Genomic DNA, 9310 nt, shown 5'->3' with positions numbered 1-9310 from the left:
GTCAATAAATTCGGATGAAAATGCATCTCATGGGAGCCATATTGAACTCAATTTGTGACCACGCCAAACAACAGCAACAACAACAATAACAAACACTGACAATATTTATGGCAACCAAAAAATGACTCATTGACACAATATAAACAGAAAATAAAACTGGTTGAAAAAATAAATAAAATAAAATTTATATTGTATGCAAAATCCACAAAATAAAAAAACTAACAGAACAAATTTACAATATATCGAAAATGAAATAATATTCTCATTCAAACTTTTATGGCACAACCAAAAAAATATCTGCAAGTCAAAAACCAAAAACAAAAAATCTGAAAACAAACAAATTGACAACAAAAATAAATTCAACAATTTAAACAACCAAATAAACTCCCGATTTAAAATATAAAAAATTCAAATTCACACACCAATAATGTACTTCAAAAAGTGAAGAGTTAAAATAAACAACTAAAAAATTTTAATCAAATTTTCGGTCAAAGATTTCAATTTTAGATTAGAAAAATGTTGTAAATATTTATTTACTACAAAAAGTACCATTAATACCCCAAAATATACGAAGAACAAAAACGAAACCCCACAAACAATCACCACCCACCCATATAAAATAAAACCGAAATTGGAATTTCTTTCATTTTATTTCAGAGAATTATCGCGCTGAAACCAGCGAAGGAAACTGCATCAAGGATACGCACACAAAATATGGCGAACGTTTGCTATACAAAATATAATTAATCACTTTTTCTCCCTATCTGTGAGTTTGTTTGTTTTTTATTTATTTTACAAGTGATGATGGTATAAAATAGATTAAATACATTTAGTTGCTAAATTTGTTTGAATATTTGTAGAGATAGAAAGAATAATAAAATAAACAAACTTAAATAAATTTGTTTGTAGAAAATTGCATGAAAAGCAACAAATTGAAATCGATTAAGGACAACCATTATGTATGCTACATTAAGGCTTTCTTCGCTGTTTCAAGGCTAATGAATTTCCAGCAATTCTTTTTTTTCTGTTTTTGGGAAATTGATAAATTAAAAAAAATATTAATAATAATCGAAAGAACAAAGCGGAATTCGAAATGAAAAGAGGAAATATGTAATTTTATATATTCAGCATTATTTTTTTTTTTTCATTAACCGTAGAAATATAAATATTTTTTGTCATGATAACTCCTAAAATTGTTTTTCTTAAAATTACAGAAGTCCATTTTTATTTGGTAATTCAACAACATGTTTTCCAATTTCATTCACGTTCTTAATTTCCTTAAAAAGTCATATACATACATATGTATGTATGTATGTGTATACATGTATAAAATATTATATGGTAATACTAACAAAATAATAAGAAAATAATTTAATATGTTATTAACGAAAAATAATCATAAATTAGATTATTATCATGGTCAAAATATACTCACTTGTAAATATAAATATTTTGGTTCTTTGTTTTTGGAAATATTAATAAAAAAATGTTTACAACAGCAAAATTTCAAATACATACATGAAAAAGAGAATACAAAACATCATAAACATCGATAAAATACTACTTTAGTCGTTTATTAAAAAGATAATATCAGATCAAATAAATTGGATATTACAATCTTTGCATACTGTTTTCATTGGTCATTAATGTGGGTCTATAGGTTTATTAGACTAGTTCACAAAACAATGAAAATTAACGGATATACATATCTTTTAACAACTAAATTTGATTGGAGCAATCCCAATGTATGTACATTGTACATATATACATATGTATGTATCATTTTCATTAGTTTTCGACTTTCATACCTGACTATTAATTATTATTTTCTATAAAAATTCAAAATATGCCAAAGGATTGTTTCGAAATTATATTTTTCTTTTTTACATTAACACAATTTTTAAATAGTATACAATGAAAATTCTAATAAAAAAATTTAGTAAAAATTTTTTTCTAATTATTTCCTTAGAATCTGTAACCAAATAATTTATTTAAATTAAAAGTTAATTTTCTCGTGCACAAAACATTTAAATTTGTTAGATGTAAAATTCTAAGAAAACATTAAACAAATTAAATATTTTATTTATTTTATAATATGTATTTCGTTTCAAAATACAAAATACTTTAAAATTAGATTAAAAATCTGTTGCTTTGATGTTGTTGGTTGCCGTAGTCATTTAGATAATTGTTGAAAATAAAAACGGTTCCTCGTTTTCTACGTTTGCAGACTCAATTTTCAAACAGTTGTGAAAAAAATTAAGGTAGCTTTTGAGAATTTTGTTAATTTCCTTAAAAAATTCTTCTCTAAAGTCCTATGTTTAACAATTTAAGAAGACATTTCAGTTTAAAAGTATATTACCTTTCAAGATGAATATATGTAAATTTCAAAAATAATTATGAATAAGCTGTAATCAGCACATTTTAAGCAGGACATACACAAATACATATGTTTTTAAATATTTTGGCCACTGATTTTACAGTATGACACTGTATTTCAATGCTTTATATGTATATTTTAATTAGGTTTTTTTAATTATCTTTACTATTGTTTTCAACATATCTGTATTTAAACATTAATTCCACAATTTTCTACTTAATGTCCTTGTATGAATAAATGCTTTGCTTGGAATGTTTGCTTTTAATGGCATGAGTGTGTATGTGTAAATCTCTATAAGTATAAATATCCCTGTTATTTAACAAGAAATTAACGTGTCCCCTTTAGAGAGTATTTTTTTCAAGCATTTTTGTACCCTATAAATCGGTGTATTCGTAAAAGTCTCCAAATTGTTTAACTGGTAAATCTTTTAACTATACTGAACTGCACCTATGAAGGCTATGATTTAACATAACAGTCAATTGTAGTAAAATGTAATTTAAACCTGTCAATGCCGTTAACGATCGGGACAGACACTCCGAACTACAAGGTTGGCTCTATGTACTTTTATATGTATGATTGTTTGAATGTATTTATTTTTCTCTGTTTATAATTTTGTTTAATAAAGCACATCAAACGTAAGGTTTAAATGAATTTACGACAGAACTTAATGTGTTTGTATAAACATAAATACATTCATTTAAGTTAAAGAACATAAAAAGCCTGAAAAAGTGAAATAAAATTTTAACAAATGCTTTTGGTTAACAATTTATTTTTTTTGTACTGTGTTTCAGAAACATTTGTATGTGTGTTTTTATGTTTTTTTTGGGTGGCCAAGAATTGCTGCTAAAGTTAATAAAATCTTCTTGTTTTTCGTCATGTTAACACAATTAGCATCTGAAATGTGAGCAAATTTGGTATTAAAGGTATTAAAATAAAAAAGATGACCAAGACTGACTAAATAATAGCTACTTCAACATTGTTGAGCAATATTGCTTTTAATCAGAAAATTCAATAGGTAGTAATATTTTGAAATAAATTTTAATAAAACGCTTCGGTTTTCAAATGAATGTAGATAAAATACACGCCAGTAAAACACACAAATCTTACGCCGATTTAACCTTTTCAAATGTAGGGTGCCACATGTCTGCTTCGTACTTCCTACGAATACACACAAAAAACAAGTAAGAATGTCGGGCATGGCCGACCATGTGACCAGTGATTATGTTGGCCGACCAGACACCAGTGATTATGTTGAAAATATGGATTATTTTTTAATAAAAAGCATTAATTTTGTTTTTTACCTTCATTCAGAAATATTTTAACAATTTTTTGACAAAAGAAGAGATTTTTATAATTTACAGTAGGCTTCGTTCCTGGGTCAAAAGAATAGTATGTGCCGAGTAGCGTGCGCACAAGGTTTACATGGACACACAGACGGACATAGCTAAATGGACTAAGAAGGTGATTCTGAGCCGTTTAGTACACTTTTAGGTGGTGGGTGTTACAAACATCAGCACAAACGCATAATACCCTCCCCACTACAGTGGTGTAGAGTATAATTAATTGACCCGAAATCTAAATAAAACAGTTATTATACAAAAAACAAGAACCGACAAATACATTAAAACGGGGATGTAGTATGTTCTCTTAAACATGCTAATTTCCCCAATTTTGTGAGAAATACATGAAAAAACTTAATGAAAATATACCTGATGCCCGTTTATTTGTTTTCTACCAGATTAGATAATTATTGTTGTTGTTGTAGTTACATTATAACAACAACTTATATAACAAGGGAAACTACAAACAACAAAAGACTAAAAAAACAAAAACCATAGAAACATAGAATGTCGTAATCATAAAAGCTCATTTACTGACTTGACTTTGTATTCGATGCTGGCCTTCTTCTATACTTGTACGAGTATTAAAATTTTCTTATATGTATGTATATATGTAAGTTTATGTTGGCATGTTGGTACCACAGCATACAAATATAAATGTTAATCAAAAGATTGTCCTGTTAGATTACCACTTCTCATATATACTGATACATACCGACAAACAAACAAAATATTCGTTTATTTTTCTCCCTTACATTTTTAGATTTTTTTCTCATTCATCCGGCTTTTAATTTTAGCAGAAAAAACAACAACTTTATTTGAAAGCAGGATAAAAATGTATTTAAGCCTTAACCTTAACTTAGTAACGTAACCACTTACCATCGGTCACGCTTTTTAATTAAAAAATTTAGTATTGAATAACAAAAAATCACATAGAAATTTTATATATTTTCATTAACTAATGACATCAAAAAATAAAAAAAAATACTTCCTAATTGTTTAAAAATAATGGGATCACTTTGACTAATGGTGGTTGGTTAAGGGTTAATTAATAATTCAAGAAGTGTATATTTTCAGTTTGGAAAAACTATAAGATTTCGGGTAGGTTTTTTTTTACTTATCAATAACAAAAAAAAATTACAATTTATCATAAATTATTTTTGAATATCAATTCAAATTTCAAATACTTTTGTGAAAAATTTTAACAATATGAAACGATTAATAGTAATTGAACAGACCTATTAATTTTCTTTTTTATATATTTGTTTTAAAAAACTTTTCAGATTATTCTCGTGTATATTTTTTCTCAATTTTCTGTTTATATTTGTTGCTATTGTTGCCATTGGTTGTTTGTACAGTCAGCAACATAAACATCAGCAACAACAACAATAACACCAAGAGGAATAATTTTAGCTAGAAGAAAAAACTTATGTAATAATACCTGCAGAAATTACATTTCAGCGATTATTATCTCTATAATTCCATTTTTCTCCTCTCATTTCTATGATTTTTTTTCATATTTCCCATTTCTTTTCTATTTTTGCATCACTTTTGTTTTTTTTATACTTTTGTATTTAAATACAGTTGTTTGTAATATTTTCATTTGCTTAGCAAATATTAAGTACCAAAATTGTATGTGTGTGTATATAAAGTCAGCAAAAAATATATAAATAAATTAAATCGTCCTTTTGTTTGTAATGAGATACAATTGTTTTTGTTGCTGTTGTTGTCATCGTCGTTGTCCCTGTTGTATTTTCTCAAGTACTTTACTCAGGTATATTGTAATAAAAGTGTTTTCATAAAATATTTTATGATTTTAATTATCACAAAAACAAAATATATAGAAATGAATGTGTTTTAAAAAGTCGACGTTATGTTATTAAGTCAAGTACGTGTTGTTTACTATGGACAGTGAAACTTTTATAATAGTAGTATCTTTTAAAGTGTGCAAGAATATTTGCATTAATATTTTATTTATTATACAAATTTTGTAAAATTTTACATAAATTTATTGTTTCAAGTATAACAATATTATTTATATTAGAAATTGATTTCTTCAACTTTACCATCTACTTGATCAACCTTCTTACTTTAAATTCCTGGTAATAACATTTTTAAAGTAAAATAATTGTTAATATCTACACCACTTACGTATATATACATTATATTCAATAAAATTAAAAAAGCTAAAAAGCCAATAGCCATTTAAATGCTTATTTAGTCACCTAAAAAATTTTACGATTTCAAAATATCTTAAGTCAAGTAGCTCACAATATGTTATTGTTATTTAATTATACAAAACATACGATACAAATCATTAATTTCTCTGAAAGAATATAAATAAATTGTATTGTAATTTAGAATTTTATTACGCTTATAAATACTCACTAAGAGTAACAAACAAAAACATTAGTAGAAAAAATACCAATAACACACATCAATAAGCAAACTGAACAAAAATAAAACAAAATTGCCATTAAATTAATTCTGAAAATAAAAGCAATGAAAATAATCAAACAAACAGCCAAATAAAGCACATTCTTAATATGTACTTTATAGAAGCGAATAATATCCCAGCAAAAAGTAAGTATTTCAAGTAATTCCTTCCGATGAAAAGTTTTCAAAAATATTGGAATTAAGGCACTATAAATTTCTTATAAAGAAATTATTATGTTTTAGTAAGACACAATATGTCAAGTTTTGAATGCTAAATATTTAATAAAAAATTTCCCTAAAGTATGCTATACTAATTGATACGAGTTTTTACTGGAATACATGTATGAGAATGTGTAAAAAATATATAAAGTAAAAACCAAAGTCGGAAAAATAATGGAATTTCTATATATATATTTATGTATAGATGTACGTTTGTGTGCGAAGAAAATTTATAACGAAGCTTTAAGCATAAATTACTCCAAAACAAAAATACAATACATGCTCCCACCCACACAAACTCACATGCATTTGCAGTGGAATTGTGTGAGCAACAATAAAAATATTGACTCGAAAGAAAACACAAAACTAGGAATTGAAATAGAGACAAAAAATTATGGAGGTTTTGTTTAATAGGGAGACGGTGATCGCAAATGGTAGTAAAAATTATTTTTGTTAAAGCATGTGTGTACATTTTGTTAGTGGCAGTCAGTCGTATTGGAGAATTTTAAAAATAACATGTAATTCAATACGCTAAATAATGTGCATCAATTTTCAGCTTGTATTATACATACATTTTTATGAGTATACAAAAAACATAAAAACAGCATACAGGATACAAGATACAAGTGAAGTTGAAGTACATACATGTTACGTACATACTACTATATATATGAAAAGCTTATAAATGTGTAACATATATAAAATTGCACATTTGTTCTAATATTTATAATGCTCAAAAATAATTTTGGTACATCATTTGACTTATATATGCTTTTTATTTGATTTTACGATTTCTATTTGAAAGTCCTGTTCTGTTAATATTGTCAGGAGGAGGAATTGAAACAGGTAATATGGGAATTTTTGGATATTCTGAATCAAAATAAAAAAGTAATTAATTCATCATAAATAATTTAAGTCGAATTTGATCTCAACATTATTATTTTTAGATGATTTGTTGTCAATAAAATGATTTTGTGCAAGAGTCGATATATTGGGGTAGGGTGGGGTCACTTTCGGTTCGATCCTCATGAAACTTGAGAAAAAAAGACTCGAGTCTCTTATTAACTTATTTATGTCGAATTCTATTGTTATATGTGAATTTTTAAAAAAACTTATTAACATTAAAGTCATTTTCTGAATTTCAATTAATATGGGCAAAATATGGCCCAATGTTAGCCATAATTTACTGTAAATAAATAAAACTTGTGCCAAATTTTATTCCTGCATAATTAACATGTGTATATTGCTTCATAATCAGTTTGTGAGTCCGCATCTTCCGCACTTACTGCACGAAAGTAGCAATCTTCAATCGTATCTTCATAATGTGTGTATTTAATATATTGTTACACTGTATCTATCTCAGTGAACATACATATCTTGTCTTTTCATGCTGGTGAGTAGTTTGGTATTGAAAATAAATAATAGCCAAACACTCACTATTCACACACGTATATTTGAAAGTGCAATAATAGCAATACAATATTGAAAACGGAAGGAACACGACATGAAAAAATAAGAAAAATATCAGCAGAAACAATATTGGCATCAGCATTGGAATGTACAAAACAAGTTTTGTTATATTTAGATGCTAAAGAAAAATAATAATATTATATTGAAACACATACATAAATAAATAATCACATAGATACATACACATACATGCAGAAACAAAATATTGACAATGGTACAACATGCACAAACAAATAATTATGTAAACAGCCATTGGAGCAATACAAACAACCTTACTAACACCAGTAACTGAAACGCATTTCCGTTTCCGCCATTTCATACCCAGACATTTTTTACAATACTTATGAATGTTGCCTTTAGTTGTATTTTCTTCATTTGTTTTTTTTTTTTTCGATTTTCTGTTGTCTCTCCTATATATTAGTATTGTTTATATTGGTTTTCTAAGATGTTTATTGTATGAGCTTGAATTTCTACAAAATTTTTTTGTTCGCTTTGAACGGCTTGCTTTTGCTATTTGGAACGAACAAACCACCAGAGACATACATACCCAGCAAAAACTTTCATTGAATAGTAAGGGATTAAAATGCTAAAATTTACTTACACAATAGCATTTTAAGTCATTACTTTAACACGGGGATGACATCGAACGCAAGTACTTATCATGCCCACAAATAGGGAGTTAGATAAGTACTTACTACGATCTCCTGCAAATAAGGAGTTAAGTAAGTAGTTTTGTCTCTATAAAAATTGTCTACGAGGATACGCCCACTGCGTCTATTATTAGTTTTCACAAAAAATATTTAATTTTCGTTTGTGTTAAAAACAAAGTTTGAAAACATTATGTCAATTCTGAAAATATATTATTTGTAAGTCATTACTACACTTATTCTAAGTAATGCAGACTGTATGTAAGTTTTTGAGTAAATACAATCCATTACCATGTTTTGCTGGGTACACATGTTTCTGTAGTCCTTTGAAAAATTTGTGTATCAGTCTATTTAAGCGTAGTTATGTATGTGCGTGTATTAGAGTCATAACCAAGTTTAGATCCTATCGTGACAGCCAGTAGTGTTCTTATAACTAAAAAATTTATTTTTTTTGCAAAAACATTGCGCGCCAAATCAATTTTATAAAATCATTCACAAAAAATTTAAATGAATTTTTAATACTATAATCCACATGTTTGGGTAATCCTTGATTTTTCTCCGTGTAAATGTCGTGAGTCAAATAATGACGCTTATTTATAAAAAAATTCCCAATTTATATAAAGAAAATTAAAATTTAGTTTATAGTAAGTATCTTAAACTCGGAAAAAAGTGACATGCTTTTTCTGCGTACTTTTTTACACTCTATATAAAATAGATAGGGCAAATTTACATAGAATTTTATAAAATTTTATAAAAGTTATAACCCTAGTGTGTATCTGTCTATCTGCAATATATAGTACTTGATGTATATTTACTTTTGT

The sequence above is a fragment of the Lucilia sericata genome, unplaced genomic scaffold (genome assembly GCF_015586225.1).
Source record: "Lucilia sericata isolate MDLA Ls3-8-SP2 unplaced genomic scaffold, ASM1558622v1 Contig000019F_arrow, whole genome shotgun sequence".
Taxonomy (NCBI): Eukaryota; Metazoa; Arthropoda; class Insecta; order Diptera; family Calliphoridae; genus Lucilia; species Lucilia sericata.
Note: the sequence above shows the minus strand (reverse complement) of the source record.